The sequence below is a fragment of the Chiloscyllium plagiosum genome, unplaced genomic scaffold, assembly GCF_037043375.1.
Source record: "Chiloscyllium plagiosum isolate Xiang-an unplaced genomic scaffold, Cpla_swu_hap1 HiC_scaffold_39, whole genome shotgun sequence".
Classification (NCBI taxonomy): Eukaryota; Metazoa; Chordata; class Chondrichthyes; order Orectolobiformes; family Hemiscylliidae; genus Chiloscyllium; species Chiloscyllium plagiosum.
The window spans coordinates 73,505,109-73,523,488 of NW_028270177.1; positions in this window are offsets into that span (position 1 = coordinate 73,505,109).

The window sequence follows — 18,380 nt, forward strand, 5'->3', positions numbered from 1 at the left end:
GTGCTCAGCCACGGTTTGGTGGGTTCGTTTGGTGCGGGTGTCCCAGAGATGTTAGCTGAAATGATCCACAAGTTGGCGTCCTGTCTCCCCGTTAGACTGGAGATCACATCGAGTGTAATGGATGCAGGAGATGACATTTGTGGAAGAGCAGGTGAATTCCCATCTGTTGAGGAATGATCCCCTGGTGCCTTCAGTGGAAGTGAAGGAAGAGGTCTGGGTACACGTGTTGCACTACTTGCCGAGGCAGGGAAAGGAGGGAGAGTGGGTTGTGGGCTGGTGGAGGTATGGATCTGACAAAGGAATGGAGGAAGGAATACTGACAGGGGTGGTTTTGGAATGGAATGATGTCAAACCCCGCTCAACTCCAAGTTAGAGGCTTGGCCCGCATCAAAAACAGTCATAGAGTCATACAGTCATGGAGGTGCACAGCACCGAAATATATCTGTCTGTCCAACTCACCCATGCCGACCAGATATCCCAAGCTACTGTAGTCCCATTTGCCCGCACATGGATCGTACCCCTCTAAAACCTTCCTATTCATATACCCATTCAGATGCTTTTTAAATGTTGCAATTGTCCAAGCCTGTACCTCTACCTCACGCAGCTCATTCCATGAATGCAGCACCCTCTGCATGAAAACACTGCCACGAAAGTCACTTTTATAACATTCCCCTGTCACCTTAAGCCTATGCCCACTATATCTGGACTCCGCCTCCTCCGGGTAAGTACTTTGTCCATTTATCCTATCCATGCCCCTCAAATGTTTTTGCAATCCTCTTTGATGTCATCCGTTAGCCTTCAACTCTCCATGGAAAACAGCCCCGTCATATTTAGCCTCTACCTATGGCTCAAATGCTCCAAAACCTGGCAACATTCCTGTAATTCATTTCTGGACTCCTCATGTTACTGAGCACATGATGAGCAGAGAGTCACTGACAAGTCATTTAGCGTCCAGATGCAGAACAATTTACAGACACGTGACTCAAAGATTATTGGCACACACTTAGGTCCAACATGAATCACAAGTCAGGATATTGGGAAATCAAAGGAAACGCACGGTATGGTTTTAAAAATTTGTTTCTACGCTTCTTTATGAAGGAAGCTGCTACTTTAGGGTCAGCAAAACCAAAGGTCAGGGGAAGATTCAGGATATTTATTCAAATTAAAATTGCATAATTAAAACTGGATGAAGGGGAATCAATTTAAATACCAACAAATGGAGGGGGTTTGTAAATGGATGGAGGGAGAGAGACTGAAATACAGCGTCATGGAAGGATGGTTCACAGGTTTCAGAAGGTTGAAATGAAGACAGTTCGATAGCATCAAGCCATATTGGCTGGTATTTCCGCGAATGATAAATTAATGGGTTATTAGTACGAGTTCAGATAGAGTCAGAGAGTCTCGAAGATTTACAGCACAGAAACAATCTCTTCATTCCAACAAACCCATACCGATCAGATATCCTGAATTATTAGACTCCCATTTGCTAGCGTTTGGCCTGTACTACCTTAAACTCTTCCTATTCATACACCCTTCCAATTGATTTTTAAATGTTGTAATTGGACCAGCCTCCACAACAATCTTTGGCTGCTCATTCCACACACGCACCAGCCTGTACGTGGAAAAGTTGTTCATTAGGTTCCTTTTTAATCTTTTTGTCTCTCACATTATATTTATCACCTCTAGTTTTGGGGGAAAAGCCTTGGGTATTCACCATGTTCATGACCCTCACGCTCCGGCAGAAACTGCTTCAGCCTATTCAGCCTCTGCCTATAGCTCGAAATGTCCAAATCTGGCAACATGCTTGTAAATATTTCCTGAGTGCCTTCAAGTTTCACGGTTAAAAATCACACAACACCAGATTGTAGTCCAACAGGTTTGATTGGAAGCACACTAGCTTTAGGAGTGACGTTCCTTCATCAGGTGATTGAAGGAGCGTCGCTCCGAAAGCTAGTGTGCTTCCAATTAAACCTGTTGGACTATAACCTAGTGTTGTGTGATTTTTAACTTTGTACACCCCAGACTAACACCGGCATCTCCGATTCAAGTTTCACAACATCTTTCTGATAGGAGGGAGACCAGATTTGAACACAACGTCCGAAAACTGTTTGAACGAAAAATGTCATGCACAGCTGCAACACGACTCCCAACTCCTCCACTCAATACTCTGGACAACAAAACAAAGAACATCAACCGCCTCCTTAACTATCCTAAGGACCTGAGATTCTATTTTCAAAGAACTATGCACTACAAGTGTAGCTGGTGAATGCATGATGGATATTTCCTCTTGCACAGGCGAATTAAATTTGTAGAATAATTTTTATAATAAGATAGATCATAAGGAAGTGTCACTGGATTGAAAACGTTAATTCTGATTATTCGTCGCAGATGCTGCCGGACTCCTGAGCTTTTTACTGTAGTTGTTTAAGAATAAAACATATTTATTTTAACACAGATACTGTGAATGAATTAAAGGTTTTATGTTAAAATTACAAAGGCACATTTAAGCATATTTTCAAATCAACTGGCACTATTCTTGCTCAGGAAATAGCAATCTGCATCTACATGGTGCAGGGAATGTGATGGAATAGAGTTTGGACCATGTGTATGGAGACTACACGTGATCCACGTTGTGGTTTGATAACATTACTGTGTGATTCAACTAAGAGAGGGTTCCCCTCTCTGTTCCCCTCTCTCTGTCCCCCTCTCTCTGCCCCATCTCTCTGTCCCCCCTCTCTCTGTCCCCCCTCTCTCTGTCCCCCTCTTTCTGCCTCCCTCTCTCTCTGTCCCCCTCTCTCTTCCCCCCTCTCTCTGCCCCCCTCTCTCTTTCACCCTCTCTCTTTCACCCTATCTCTGTCCACCCCTCTCTGTCCCCCTCTATCAGTCGCCCTCTCTGTCATTGTCTCTCTGTCCTCCCTCGGTCTGTCCCCCTCCCTCTGTCCCCCTCTCTCTGTCCCGCACTCTCCGTCCCCCTCTCTCTGCACCCTCCCAGTCCCCCTCTCTCTGTCCCCCTCCCTCTGTCCCCCTCGCTCTGTCCCTCTCTCTGTCCCCCTCCGTCTGTCCCCCTCTCTCTGAACCTCCCTCTCTGTCCCCCTCTCTCTGTAGCCCCTCTCTCTGTCCCCTTCTCTCTGTCCCCCACTCTCTCTGATCCCCCCTCTCTCTGACCCCCTGTCTCTGACCCCTCTCTCTGTCCAATCTCTCTGTCCCTCTCTCTCTGTCGCCATATTTGTCACCGTCTCTCTGTCGCGCTCTCACTATTCACCTCTCTCTCTGTTCCCATCTCTCTCTCTGTCCCCCCCTCTCTGTCCTCCCCTCTCTGTCCTCCCTCTCTGTCCCCATCTCTCTGTCCCCTCTCTCTGTCCCCACTCTCTCTGTCACCCCCTCTCTGTCCCCCCTCTCTGACCCCCTTCTCTCTGTCCCCCCCTCTCTCTGTCCCCCTCTCTCTGTCCCCCTCTCTCTCTGTCCCCCTCTCTTTGTCCCCCTCTCTCTGTCCCCCTCTCTCTGCCCCCCTCTCTCTCAGTCTCACCTCTCTGTCCGCCTCTCTCTCTATCCCCCCTCTCTGTCGCCCTCTATATGCCCCCTCTCTCTGCCCCCCTCGCTCTGTCCCCCTCTCTCTCTGTCCCCCTCTCTATGTCCCCCTCTCTATGCCCCCCTCTCTCTGTCCCCCTCTCTCTCTGTCCCCCCTCTCTGTCCCCCTCTCTGTGTCCCACTCTCTCTGCCCCGTCTCTGTCCCCCTCTCTCTGCGCCCTCTCTCTCTGTCCCCTTCTCTCTGTCCCCCTCTCTTTGCCGCCCTCTCTCTGTCCCCCCTCTCTCTGTCCCTCTCTCTGTCCCCCTCTCTCTGCCCCCTCTCTCTGTCCTCCCTCTCTCTGTCCCCCTCTCTCTCTGTCCCCATCTCTCTCTGTCCTTCCTTCTCGCTGTCCCCCTCTCTCTGTCCTCCCCTCTCTCTGTCCCCTCTCTATCTGTCCCTATCTCTCTCTGTCCCCTCTTCTCGCTGTCCCCCTCTCTCTGTCCCCCCTCTCTCTGTCCCCCTCTCTCTCTGTCCCCATCTCTCTCTGTCCCTCCTTCTCTCAGACCCCTCTCTCTGTCCAATCTCTCTGTCCCCCTCTCTCTGTCGCCATATCTGTCACCGTCTCTCTGTCGCGCTCTCACTGTTCACCTCTCTCTCTGTTCCCATCTCTCTCTGTCCCCCCCTCTCTGTCCTCCCCTCTCTGTCCTCCCTCTCTGTCCCCATCTCTCTGTCCCCTGTCTCTGTCCCCACTCTCTCTGTCACCCCCTCTCTGTCCCCCCTCTCTCTGTCCCCCCCTCTCTCTGTCCCCCTCTCTCTGTCCCCCTCTCTCTCTGTCCCCCTCTCTTTGTCCCCCTCTCTCTGTCCCCCTCTCTCTGCCCCCCTCTCTCTCAGTCCCATCTCTCTGTCCGCCTCTCTCTCTATCCCCCCTCTCTGTCGCCCTCTCTATGCCCCCTCTCTCTGCCCCCCTCGCTCTGTCCCCCTCTCTCTCTGTCCCCCTCTCTATGTCCACCTCTCTCTGCCCCCCTCTCTCTGTTCCCCTCTCTCTCTGTCCCCCCTCTCTGTCCCCCTCTCTGTGTCCCACTCTCTCTGCCCCGTCTCTGTCCCCCTCTCTCTGCGCCCTCTCTCTCTCCCCCTCTCTCTCTGTCCCCTTCTCTCTGTCCCCCTCTCTTTGCCGCCCTCTCTCTGTCCCCCTCTCTCTCTGTTCCCCTCTCTGTCCCCCTCTCTCTGCCCCCTCTCTCTGTCCTCCCTCTCTCTGTCCCCCTCTCTCTCTGTCCCCTCTCTATCTGTCCCCATCTCTCTCTGTCCCCCCTTCTCGCTGTCCCCCTCTCTCTGTCCCACTCTCTCTGTACACTCTCTCTCTCTGTCCCGGTGCTCTCTCTGTCCGCATCTCTTTCTGTCCCCCCTCTCTATCCCTCCTCTCTCTGTCCACTCCCTCTCCGTCCACCCCTCACCCAGTTCCCCACTCAGTCCATCCCCCTCTCTCTGTCCCCCAGTCTCTGTCCCCGGCTCCCTGTCCCCCTCTCTCTGACGGACTCTCTCTCCCCAACTCTGTACCCCTCTCTCAGTCCCCAACTATCTGTCCCACCTCCCTCTGTCCCGCTCTCTCTGTCCCCGCTCTCTCTGCCACATCTCTCTCTGTCCACCCTCTCTGTCCCACTCTCTCTCTGTCCCTGTCTCTCTGTCCCCATCTCTCTCTGTCACCCCTCGCTCTGTCCCCGCTCACTCTGTCCGCCTCTTTCTGTCCCCCTCTCTGTCCCCTCTCTCTGTCCTCCTCTCTCTGTCCCCCCTTCTCTCTGTCCCCCTCTCTCCGCCCCCCTCTCTCTCTCTGTCCCCCGTCTCTGTCCCCGTCTCTCTGCCCCCTCTCTCTGTCCCCCTCTCTCTGTCCCACACTCTCTGCCCCCCTCTCTCTGTCCCCCTCTCTCTCCGTCCCCCCTCTCTGTCCCCCTCTCTCCGTCCCCCTCTCTCTCTGCCCCCCTCTCTCTGTCCCCCCCCCTCTCAGCCCCCTCTCTCTGTCCCCCTCTCTCTGTCCCCCTCTCTCTCTGTCCCCCTCTCTCTGTCCCCCTCTCTCTGTCCCCCTCTCTCTGCCCCCCTCTCTTTGCCGCCCTCTCTCTGTCCCCCCTCTCTCTGTCCCTCTCTCTGTCCCCCTCTCTCTGCCCCCTCTCTCTGTCCTCCCTCCCTCTGTCCCCCTCGCTCTGTCCCTCTCTCTGTCCCCCTCCGTCTGTCCCCCTCTCTCTGAACCTCCCTCTCTGTCCCCCTCTCTCTGTAGCCCCTCTCTCTGTCCCCTTCTCTCTGTCCCCCACTCTCTCTGATCCCCCCTCTCTCTGACCCCCTGTCTCTGACCCCTCTCTCTGTCCAATCTCTCTGTCCCTCTCTCTCTGTCGCCATATTTGTCACCGTCTCTCTGTCGCGCTCTCACTATTCACCTCTCTCTCTGTTCCCATCTCTCTCTCTGTCCCCCCCTCTCTGTCCTCCCCTCTCTGTCCTCCCTCTCTGTCCCCATCTCTCTGTCCCCTCTCTCTGTCCCCACTCTCTCTGTCACCCCCTCTCTGTCCCCCCTCTCTGACCCCCTTCTCTCTGTCCCCCCCTCTCTCTGTCCCCCTCTCTCTGTCCCCCTCTCTCTCTGTCCCCCTCTCTTTGTCCCCCTCTCTCTGTCCCCCTCTCTCTGCCCCCCTCTCTCTCAGTCTCACCTCTCTGTCCGCCTCTCTCTCTATCCCCCCTCTCTGTCGCCCTCTATATGCCCCCTCTCTCTGCCCCCCTCGCTCTGTCCCCCTCTCTCTCTGTCCCCCTCTCTATGTCCCCCTCTCTATGCCCCCCTCTCTCTGTCCCCCTCTCTCTCTGTCCCCCCTCTCTGTCCCCCTCTCTGTGTCCCACTCTCTCTGCCCCGTCTCTGTCCCCCTCTCTCTGCGCCCTCTCTCTCTGTCCCCTTCTCTCTGTCCCCCTCTCTTTGCCGCCCTCTCTCTGTCCCCCCTCTCTCTGTCCCTCTCTCTGTCCCCCTCTCTCTGCCCCCTCTCTCTGTCCTCCCTCTCTCTGTCCCCCTCTCTCTCTGTCCCCATCTCTCTCTGTCCTTCCTTCTCGCTGTCCCCCTCTCTCTGTCCTCCCCTCTCTCTGTCCCCTCTCTATCTGTCCCTATCTCTCTCTGTCCCCTCTTCTCGCTGTCCCCCTCTCTCTGTCCCCCCTCTCTCTGTCCCCCTCTCTCTCTGTCCCCATCTCTCTCTGTCCCTCCTTCTCTCAGACCCCTCTCTCTGTCCAATCTCTCTGTCCCCCTCTCTCTGTCGCCATATCTGTCACCGTCTCTCTGTCGCGCTCTCACTGTTCACCTCTCTCTCTGTTCCCATCTCTCTCTGTCCCCCCCTCTCTGTCCTCCCCTCTCTGTCCTCCCTCTCTGTCCCCATCTCTCTGTCCCCTGTCTCTGTCCCCACTCTCTCTGTCACCCCCTCTCTGTCCCCCCTCTCTCTGTCCCCCCCTCTCTCTGTCCCCCTCTCTCTGTCCCCCTCTCTCTCTGTCCCCCTCTCTTTGTCCCCCTCTCTCTGTCCCCCTCTCTCTGCCCCCCTCTCTCTCAGTCCCATCTCTCTGTCCGCCTCTCTCTCTATCCCCCCTCTCTGTCGCCCTCTCTATGCCCCCTCTCTCTGCCCCCCTCGCTCTGTCCCCCTCTCTCTCTGTCCCCCTCTCTATGTCCACCTCTCTCTGCCCCCCTCTCTCTGTTCCCCTCTCTCTCTGTCCCCCCTCTCTGTCCCCCTCTCTGTGTCCCACTCTCTCTGCCCCGTCTCTGTCCCCCTCTCTCTGCGCCCTCTCTCTCTCCCCCTCTCTCTCTGTCCCCTTCTCTCTGTCCCCCTCTCTTTGCCGCCCTCTCTCTGTCCCCCTCTCTCTCTGTTCCCCTCTCTGTCCCCCTCTCTCTGCCCCCTCTCTCTGTCCTCCCTCTCTCTGTCCCCCTCTCTCTCTGTCCCCTCTCTATCTGTCCCCATCTCTCTCTGTCCCCCCTTCTCGCTGTCCCCCTCTCTCTGTCCCACTCTCTCTGTACACTCTCTCTCTCTGTCCCGGTGCTCTCTCTGTCCGCATCTCTTTCTGTCCCCCCTCTCTATCCCTCCTCTCTCTGTCCACTCCCTCTCCGTCCACCCCTCACCCAGTTCCCCACTCAGTCCATCCCCCTCTCTCTGTCCCCCAGTCTCTGTCCCCGGCTCCCTGTCCCCCTCTCTCTGACGGACTCTCTCTCCCCAACTCTGTACCCCTCTCTCAGTCCCCAACTATCTGTCCCACCTCCCTCTGTCCCGCTCTCTCTGTCCCCGCTCTCTCTGCCACATCTCTCTCTGTCCACCCTCTCTGTCCCACTCTCTCTCTGTCCCTGTCTCTCTGTCCCCATCTCTCTCTGTCACCCCTCGCTCTGTCCCCGCTCACTCTGTCCGCCTCTTTCTGTCCCCCTCTCTGTCCCCTCTCTCTGTCCTCCTCTCTCTGTCCCCCCTTCTCTCTGTCCCCCTCTCTCCGCCCCCCTCTCTCTCTCTGTCCCCCGTCTCTGTCCCCGTCTCTCTGCCCCCTCTCTCTGTCCCCCTCTCTCTGTCCCACACTCTCTGCCCCCCTCTCTCTGTCCCCCTCTCTCTCCGTCCCCCCTCTCTGTCCCCCTCTCTCCGTCCCCCTCTCTCTCTGCCCCCCTCTCTCTGTCCCCCCCCCTCTCAGCCCCCTCTCTCTGTCCCCCTCTCTCTGTCCCCCTCTCTCTCTGTCCCCCTCTCTCTGTCCCCCTCTCTCTGTCCCCCTCTCTCTGCCCCCCTCTCTCTGTCCCCCTCTCTCTCTGTCCCCCCTCTCTGTCCCCCTCTCTCTGTCCCACTCTCTCTGCCCCCTCTTTTTACCTCTCTGCCCCCTCACTCTCCCCCTCTCTCTCTGTCCCCCTCTCTCTGTCCCCCTCTCTCTGTCCCCCTCTCTTTGCCGCCCTCTCTCTGTCCCCCTCTCTCTCTGTCTCCCCTCTCTGTCCCGCTCTCTCTGCCCCCTCTCTCTGTCCCACCTCTCCTCTGCCCCCTCTCTCTGCCCCCCTCTCTCTGCCCCCTCTCTCTCTGTTCCCCTCTCTCTGTCCCCCTCTCTCTGCCCCATCTCTCTGTCCCCCCCTCTCTGTCCCCCTCTCTCTGCCTCCCTCTCTCTCTGTCCCCCTCTCTCTTCCCCCCTCTCTCTGCCCCCCCCTCTCGGTCCCCCCTCTCTCTGTCCCCCTCTCTCTGCCCCCCTCTCTCTCTCTGTGTCCCTCTCTCTGCAACCCTCTCTCTGTCCCCCTCTCTCTCTGTCCCCCCTCTCTGTCCCACTCTCTCTCTGTCCCACCTCTCTGTCCCACTCTCTCTGCCACCTCTCTGTCCCCGTCTCGCTGCCCCCCTCTCTGTTTCCCCTCTCTCTGTCCCCCTCTCTCTCTGCCCCCCTCTCTCTGTCCCCCTCTCTCTCTGTCCCTCTCTCTCTGTCCCCCTCTCTCTGTACCCCTCTCTCTGCCCCCCTCTCTCCGACCCCTTCTCTCTGTCCCCGCTCTCTGTCCCCCTCTCTCTGCCCCCTCTCTCTGTCCCCCTCTCTCTGTCCCCCTTTCTCTGTCCCCTCTCTGTCCCCATCTCTCTCTGTCCCCATCTCTCTCTATCCCCCTCTCTCTGTCCCCCTTTCTCTCTGTCCCCCTCTCTCTGTCCCCCTCTCTCTGTCCCTCTCTCTCTGTCCCCCTCTCTCTCTGTCCACCTCTCTATGTCCCCCTCTCTCTGTCCCCCCTCTCTGACCCTCTCTCTCTCTGTCCCTCTCTCTCTGTCCCCCTCTCTCTTTGTCCCCATCTCTCTCTGTCCCTCCTCCTCGCTGTCCCCCTCTCTCTGTCCCCCTCTCTCTCTGTCCCCTCTCTCTCTGTCCCCATTTCTCTCTGTCCCCCCTTCTCGCTGTCCCCCTCTCTCTGTCCCACTCTCTCTGTACACTCTCTCTCTCTGTCCGCATCTCTTTCTGTCCCCCCTCTCTATCCCTCCTCTCTCTGTCCACTCCCTCTCCGTCCACACCACCCCCCCGTTCCCCACTCAGTCCATCCCCCTCTCTCTGTCCCCCAGTCTCTGTCCCCGGCTCACTGTCCCCCCCTCTCTGACGGACTCTCTTTCCCCAACTCTGTACCACTCTCTCAGTCCCCAACTATCTGTCCCACTCTCTCTCTGTCCCAGTCTCTCTGTCCCCATCTCTCTCTGTCACCCCTCTCTCTGTCCCCGCTGACTCTGTCCGCCTCTATCTGTCCCCCTCTCTGCCCCCTCTCTCTGTCCTCCTCTCTCCGTCCCCCCTCTCTCTGTCCCCCGTCTCTGTCCCCCTCTCTCTGCCCCCTCTCTCTGTCCCCCTCTCATGGTCCCACTCTCTCTCTGTCCCCCTCTCTCTGTCCCCCTCTCTCTGCCCCCCTCTCTCTGTCCCCCTCTCTCTCTGTCCCCCCTCTCTGTCCCCCTCTCTCCGTCCCCCTCTCTCTCTGTCCCCCTCTCTGTCCCCCTCTCTCTGCCCCCTCTCTCTGTCCCCCTCTCTCTGTCCCCCTCTCTCTCTGTCCACCTCTCACTGTCCACCTCTCTCTGTCCCCCTCTCTCTGCACCCCTCTCTCTGTCCCCCCTCTCTGTCCCCCTCTCTCTGTCCCACTCTCTCTGCCCCCTCTCTGTTCCCCTCTCTCTGCCCCCTCTCTCTCCCCCTCTCTCTCTGTCCCCCTCTCTCTGTCACCCTCTCTCTGTCCCCCTCTCTTTGCCGCCCTCTCTCTGTCCCCCTCTCTCTCTGTCCCCCCTCTCTGTCCCCCTCTCTCTGCCCCCTCTCTCTGTCCCACCTCCCTCTGTCCCCCTCTCTCTGCCCCCCTCTCTCTGCCCCCCTCTCTCTCTGTTCCCCTCTCTCTGTCCCCCTCTCTCTGCCCCATCTCTCTGTCCCCCCTCTCTCTGTCCCCGCTCACTCTTTCCCCGTGTCCCGCTCTCCCCCTCTTTCTGCCCCACTCTCTCTGTCACCCTCTTTCTGTCCCACTCTCTCTGTCCGCCTCTTTCTGTCCCCCTCTCTGCCTCCCTCTCTCTCTGTCCCCCTCTCTCTTCCCCCCTCTCTCTGCCCCCCCTCTCGGTCCCCCCTCTCTCTGTCCCCCTCTCTCTGCCCCCCTCTCTCTCTCTCTGTGTCCCTCTCTCTGCACCCCTCTCTCTGTCCCCCTCTCTCTCTGTCCCCCCTCTCTGTCCCACTCTCTCTGTCCCCCCTCTCTGTCCCCCCTCTCTCTGTCCCCGCTCACTCTTTCCCCGTGTCCCGCTCTCCCCCTCTTTCTGCCCCACTCTCTCTGTCACCCTCTTTCTGTCCCACTCTCTCTGTCCCCCTCTCACTGTCCCCCTCTCTCTGCCCCTCTCTCTCTTCCCCACACTGTACCCTCTCTCTGTCCCACTCTCTCTGTGCCCCCACTCTCCTTCCCCCATCCCTATGAACCCCTCTGTCTCCCGCTCTCTCGGTCCCCCATCCCTCTGTCCCGCTCTTTCTGCCCCCTTTCTGCCCCCCTTTCTGTCCCCGTCTCTCTGTCCCCATGTTCTCTCTGTCCCCATCTCTTTCTTTCCCCCCTCTCCCTCCACTCTCTGTTCTCTCCCCCTCTGTACCGCACGACCACATCTGTCCCCCTCTCTCTGACCCTCTCTCTGTCCCCCTCTCTCTGTCCCCGCTCTCTGTACCCCGCTCTCTGTCCCTCTCTCTCTGTCTCCCTCTCTCTCTGTGCCCTTCTCTCTGTCACCCCTCTCTCTGTCCCTCCTCTCTCTGTCCCCCTCTCTCTGTACCCCTCTCTCTGTCCCCCCTCTCTTTGTCCCCCTCTCTCTTTCACCCTCTCTCTTTCACCCTATCTCTGTCCACCTCTCTCTGTCCCCCTCTATCTGTCGCCCTCTCTGTCATTGTCTCTCTGTCCTCCCTCGGTCTGTCCCCCTCCCTCTGTCCACCTCTCTCTGTCCCCCACTCTCTGTCCCCCTCTCTCTGCACCCTCCCAGTCCCCCTCTCTCTGTCCCCCTCCCTCTGTCCCCCTCGCTCTGTCCCTCTCTCTGTCCCCCTCCGTCTGTCCCCCTCTCTCTGAACGTCCCTCTCTGTCCCGCTCTCTCTGTAGCCCCTCTCTCTGTCCCCCTTCTCTCTGTCCCCCACTCTCTCTGATCCCCCCTCTCTCTGACCCCCTCTCTCTGACCCCTCTCTCTGTCCCATCTCTCTGTCCACCTCTCTCTGTCGCCATATCTGTCACCGTCTCTCTGTCGCGCTCTCACTGTTCACCTCTCTCTCTGTTCCCATCTCTCTCTGTCCCCCCCTCTCTGTCCTCCCCTCTCTGTCCTCCCTCTCTGTCACCATCTCTCTGTCCCCTCTCTCTGTCCCCGCTCACTCAGTCCCCCTCTTTCTGTCCCCACTCTCTCTGTCACCCCCTCTCTGACCCCCTCTCTGTCCCCCCCTCTCTCTGCACCCCCCTCTCTCTGTCCCCCTCTCTCTGTCCCCCTCTCCCTCTGTCCCCCTCTCTTTGTCCCCCTCTCTCTGTACCCCTCTCTCTGCCCCTCTCTCTCTGTCCCACCTCTCTGTCCCCCTCTCTCTCTGTCCCTCCTCTCTGTCGCCCTCTCTATGCCCACTCTCTCTGTCCCCCCTCTCTGTCCCCCCTCTCCCTGTCCCCGCTCTCTCTGTCCCCGCGGCCCGCTCTCCCCCTCTTTCTGTCCCACTCTCTCTGTCACCCTCTTTCTGTCCCACTCTCTCTGTACCCCTCTCTCTGTCCCGCTCTCTCTGCCCCTCTCTCTCTCCCCCACACTGTACCCCCTCTCTGTCCCACTCTCTCTGTGCCCCCACTCTCTTTCCCCCATCCCTATGAACCCCTCTGTCTCCCGCTCTCTCAGTCCCCCCATCCCTCTGTCCCGCTCATTCTGCCCCCTTTCTGCCCTCCCTCTCTGGCCCCGTCTCTCTGTCCCCATGTTCTCTCTGTCCCCATCTCTTTCTGTCCCCCCTCTCCCTCCACTCTCTGTCCTCTCCCCCTCTGTACCGCACGACCCCATCTGTCCCCCTCTCTCTGACCCTCTCTCTGTCCCCCTCTCTCTGTCCCCGCACTCTGTCCCGCGCTCTCTGTCCCTCTCTCTCTGTCTCCCTCTCTCTCTGTCCCTCCTCTCTCTGTCCCCGCTCTCTGTCCCCCGCTCTCTGTCCCCCTCTCTCTGTCCCCCTCCCTCTGTCCCCCTCGCTCTGAACCTCCCTCTCTGTCCCCCCCTCTCTCTGACCCCCACTCTCTCTGTCCCCTTGTCTCTGACCCCTCTCTCTCTGTCCCCCTCTCTCTGACCCCTCTCTCTTTCCCCCTCTCTCTGTCCCACTCTCTCTGTCGCCATATCTGTCACCGTCTCTCTGTCGCTCTCTCTCTGTCCACCTCTCTGTCTCTTCCCATTTGTCTCTGTTCGTCCCTCTCTATGTCCCACCCTCTCTGTAACCCCTCTCTGCCTCTCTCTCTCTGTCACCCCTCTCTGTCCCCCTCTCTCTGCCCCCCTCTCTCTGCCCCCCTCTCTCTGTCCCCCTCGCTGTCCCACTCTCTCTGACCCTCTCTATGACCGACTATCTGACCCCCTCCCTATGGCCCATCTCTCTCTGTCCCCCCTCTCTGTTCCAATCTCTCTGCCCCCTCTCTGTCACCGTCTCTCTGTCCCTACTCACTCTGTCCCCTTCTCTCTGTTCCCGCGTCCCGCTGACCCCCTCTTTCTGTCCCACTCTCTCTGTCGCCCTCTTTCTGTCCCACTCTCTCTGTCCTGCTCTCTCTGTCCACCTCTACCTCCCCCTCTTTCCGTCCCCTCTATCTGACCCCATCTATCACCCACACTCTCTGTGCCCCTTTCTCTCTGTACCTTCTCTATGCCCCCTCGCTCTCTGTCCCCGCACTCTGTCCCCCCCTCTCTCTGTCCCCCCCTCTCTCTGTCCACCCCCCTCTCTGCTCCCCCCTCTCTCTGTCCCCACTCTCTCTGTCTCCCACTCTCTGTCCCCCCTCTCTCTGTCCCCCCCTCTCTCTGTCCCCCCTCTCTGTCCCCCCTCTCTCTGTCCCACTCTCTCTCTGTTCCCCCCTCTCTCTGACCCCCTCTCTCTGTCCCCCTCTCTCTGACCCCTCTCTCTGACCCCTCTCTCTGTCCCACTCTCTCTGTCGCCATATATGTCACCGTCTCTCTGTCGCTCTCTCTCTGTCCATCTTTCTGTCTGTTCCCATTTGTCTCTGTTCCTCCCTCTCTGTCCCACCCTCTCTGTAACCCCTCTCTGCCTCTCTCTCTCTGTCTCCCCTCTCTGTCCCCCTCTCTCTGCCCCCCTCTCTCTCTGCCCCCCTCTCTCTCTGCCCCCCTCTCTCTGGCCCTCTCTCTCTGCCCCCTCTCTCTCCCCCACTCTCTGTCCCACTCTCCCTGTTGCCCTCTCTCTGCCCACTCTGTCCCCCCTCTCTGACCCCCACTTTCTGTCCACCAATCTCTGTCCCCTCCTCTCTCTGACCCCCTCTAACTCCGTCACTCCCTGTGACCCTCTCTCTGTCGACCACTCTCTGCCCCCTCTCTCTCTGTCCCCACGTCCCTCTGTCCCCCTCTTTCTGTCCCACTCTCTCTGCCCACCCCCCTCTCTGTCCCCCTCTCTCTGTCCCCCTCTCTCTCTGTCCCCCTCTCTCGGTCACCCTCTCTCTGCCCCCCTCTCTCTGCCCCCTTCTCTCTGGCCCTCTCTCTCTGCCCCCTCTCTCTCCCCCACTCTCTGTCCCACTCTCCCTGTTGCCCTCTCTCTGCCCACTCTGTCCCCCTCTCTCTGACCCCCACTCTCTGTCCCCCAATCTCTGTCGCCCCTCCCTCTGACCCCCTCGATCTCCCCCTCTCTCTGACCTGCTCTCTCTGTCCCCCTCTACATCCCCCTCTTTCCGTCCCCTCTATCTGACCCCATCGATCACCCACACTCTCTGTGCCCCTTTCTCTCTGTACCTTCTCTATGCCCCCTCGCTGTCTGTCCCCCCACTCTGTCCCCCCCTCTCTCTGTCGCCCCCTCTCTCTGTCCCCCCTCTCTGTCCCCCCTCTCTCTGTCCCACTCTCTCTCTGTTCCCCCCTCTCTCTGACCCCCTCTCTCTGTCCCCCTCTCTCTGACCCCTCTCTCTGACCCCTCTCTCTGTCCCACTCTCTCTGTCGCCATATATGTCACCGTCTCTCTGTCGCTCTCTCTCTGTCCATCTTTCTGTCTGTTCCCATTTGTCTCTGTTCCTCCCTCTCTGTCCCACCCTCTCTGTAACCCCTCTCTGCCTCTCTCTCTCTGTCTCCCCTCTCTGTCCCCCTCTCTCTGCCCCCCTCTCTCTCTGCCCCCCTCTCTCTCTGCCCCCCTCTCTCTGGCCCTCTCTCTCTGCCCCCTCTCTCTCCCCCACTCTCTGTCCCACTCTCCCTGTTGCCCTCTCTCTGCCCACTCTGTCCCCCCTCTCTGACCCCCACTCTCTCTCCACCAATCTCTGTCCCCTCCTCTCTCTGACCCCCTCTAACTCCGTCACTCTCTGTGACCCTCTCTCTGTCGCCCACTCTCTGCCCCCTCTCTCTCTGTCCCCACGTCCCTCTGTCCCCCTCTTTCTGTCCCACTCTCTCTGCCCACCCCCCTCTCTGTCCCCCTCTCTCTGTCCCCCTCTCTCTCTGTCCCCCTCTCTCGGTCACCCTCTCTCTGCCCCCCTCTCTCTGCCCCCTTCTCTCTGGCCCTCTCTCTCTGACCCCTCTCTCTCCCCCACTCTCTGTCCCACTCTCCCTGTTGCCCTCTCTCTGCCCACTCTGTCCCCCTCTCTCTGACCCCCACTCTCTGTCCCCCAATCTCTGTCGCCCCTCCCTCTGACCCCCTCGATCTCCCCCTCTCTCTGTCCTGCTCTCTCTGTCCCCCTCTACCTCCCCCTCTTTCCGTCCCCTCTATCTGACCCCATCGATCACCCACACTCTCTGTGCCCCTTTCTCTCTGTACCTTCTCTATGCCCCCTCGCTGTCTGTCCCCGCACTCTGTCCCCCCCTCTCTCTGTCCCCCCCTCTCTCTGTCCACCCCCCTCTCTGCTCCCCACTCTCTCTGTCCCCACTCTCTCTGTCTCCCACTCTCTGTCCCCCCTCTTTCTGTCCCCCCCTCTCTCTGTCCCCCCTCTCTGCCCCCCCCTCTCTCTGTCCCACTCTCTCTCTGTTCCCCCCTCTCTCTGACCCCCTCTCTCTGTCCCCCTCTCTCTGACCTCTCTCTCTGTCCCCACGTCCCTCTGTCCCCCTCTTTCTGTCCCACTCTCTCTGCCCACCCCCCCTCTCTGTCCCCCTCTCTCTGTCCCCCTCTCTCTCTGTCCCCCTCTCTCGGTCACCCTCTCTCTGACAACCCTCTCTCTGTCCCCCTCTCTCTCTGTCCCCCTCTCTCTCTGACCCCACGTCCCTCTGTCCCCCTCTTTCTGTCCCACTCTCTCTGCCCCCCTCTCTGTCCCCCTCTCTCGGTCCCCCTCTCTCTCTGTTCACCTCTCTCTGCCCCCTCTCTCTCTGTCCCACTCTCTCTCTGTCCCCATCTCTCTCTGTCCCTCCTTCTCGCTGTCCCCCTCTCTCAGTCCCACTCTCTCTGTTCACTCTCTCTCTCTGTCCCGGTGCTCTCTCTGTCCGCATCTCTTTCTGTCCCCCCATCTCTCCCTCCTCTCTCTGTCCACTCCCTCTCTGTCCACCCCTTCCCCCCGTTTCCCCACTCAGTCCATCCCCCTCTCTCGGTCCCCCAGTCTCTGTCCCCGGCTCACTGTCCCCCTCTCTCGACGGACTCTCTCTCCCCAACTCTGTACCCATCTCTCAGTCCCCCACTCTCTGTCCCCCCCCCACTGTCCCGCTCTCTCTGTCCCCCCTCTCTCTGCCCCATCTCTCTCTGTCCCCCCTCTCTGTCCCACTCTCTCTGCCCCACTCTCTGTCACCATCTCTCTGTCTCCGCTCACTCTGTCCCCCTCTTTCTTGCCCACTCTCTCTATCCCCGTCTCTCTGTCCCTCTCTCTCTGTCCCTCTCTCTCTGTCCCCCTCTCTCTGTCCCCGCTCACTCTGCCCCCTTCTCTCTGTCCCCGCGTCCCTCTGTCCCCCTCTCTCTGTCCCCCTCTTTCTGTCCCTCTCTTTCTGTCCCACTCTCTCTGTCCCCCCTCTCTCTGTCCCCCTCTCTCTGTCCCCCTCTCTCTGTCCCCCTCTCTCTGTCCCCCCTCTCTCTGTCCCCCTCTCTCTCCGTCCCCCTCTCTCTGTCCCCCTCTCTCTGTCCCCTCTCTCTATCCCACTCTCTCTGTAGCCATCCCTCTCCCACTCCCTGTCCCCCACTCTGTCCCCCACTCTATGAGCCTCCACTCTCTGTCACCCCTCACTATGACCCCCTCTATCTCACGCTCTCTCGGTCCACCCCTCCCTCTGTCCCCCTCTTTCTGCCCCCTTTCTGCCCCCCTGTCCCCATCTCTCTGTCCACATGCTCTCTCTGTCCCTCTCTCCTTCCACACTCTGTCCTCTGCCCCTCTGTACCGCACAACCCTATCTGTTCCCCTCTCTCTGACCCTCTCTCTGTCCCCCTCTCTCTGTCCCCACTCTCTGTGCCCTGCTCTCTGTCCCCTCTCTCTGTCCCCCCTCTATCTGCCCCCTCTCTCTTTCACCCTCTCTCTTTCATCCTATCTCTGTCCCCCTCTCTCTGTTCGCCCTCTCTCTGTCCCCCTCTGTATGTCACCGTCTCTCTGTCCTCCTTCTGTCTGTCCCCCTCTCGCTGCCCCCCTTTCTTTGACACCCTCTCTTTCCCCCACTCTGTAACCCTCTCTCTGTCCCCACTCTCTCTGACCCCCTCTATCTTCCCCACTCTCTGTCCCCCTCTCTCTGTCCCCTCTCTCTATCCCACTCTCTCTGTAGCCATCCCTCTCCCACTCCCTCTCCCCCACTCTGTCCCCCACTCTCTGAGCCCCCACTCTCTATCACCCCTCCCTATGACCCCCTCTATCTCACGCTCTCTCGGTCCACCCCTCCCTCTGTTCCCTTCTTTCTGCCCCCTTTCTGCCCCCTGTCCCCATCTCTCTGTCCCCATGCTCTCTCTGTCCCTCTCTCCTTCCACACTCTGTCCTCTCCCCCTCTGTACCGCACGACCCTATCTGTTCCCCTCTCTCTGACCCTCTATCTGTCTTCCTCTCTCTGTCCCCCCTCTCTGTCCCCTGCTCTCTGTCCCCCTCTCTCTGTCCCCCCTCTCCCTGTCCCCCTCTTTCTGTCACCGTGTCTCTGTCCTCCCTCTGTCTGTCCCCCTCTCGCTGCCCCCCTTTCTTTGACACCCTCTCTTTCCCCCACTCTGTAACCCTCTCTCTTTCCCCACTCTCTCTGACTCCCTCTATCTTCCCCACTCTCTGTCCCCCTCTCCCTGTCCTCCCCCTCTCTGTATCCCTCTCTCTCTCTGTCCCCTCTCTCTCTGTCCCCCTCTCTCTCTGTCCCCCTGTCTCTCTGTTCTCCATCTCTCTGTCCCTCCTCTCTCTGCCCCCACTCTGTCACCATCTCTCTGTCCCCTCTCCCACTGTTCCCTCTCGCTCTGTCCCCCTCTCTCTGCCCCCCGCACTCTGGGCCCCCCGTCCCCCCTCTGTCCTCTCTCTCTCTGTCACCCCTCTCTCTGTCCCCCTCTCTCTCTAACCCTCTCTGTCTCTGCCCCCCACTCTCTGGCCCTCTCTCTCTCTGCGCCCTCTCTCTCCCCCACTCTCTGTCCCACTCTCCCTGTTGCCCTCTCTCTGCCCACTCTGTCCCCCTCTCTCTGACCCCCACTCTCTGTCCACCACTCTCTGTCCTCTCCTCTCTCTGACCCCCTCTAACTCCGTCACTCTCTGTGACCCTCTCTCTGTCGCCCACTCTCTGCCCCCTCTCTCTCTGTCCCCACGTCCCTCTGTCCCCCTCTTTCTGTCCCACTCTCTCTGCCCACCCCCCTCTCTGTTCCCCTCTCT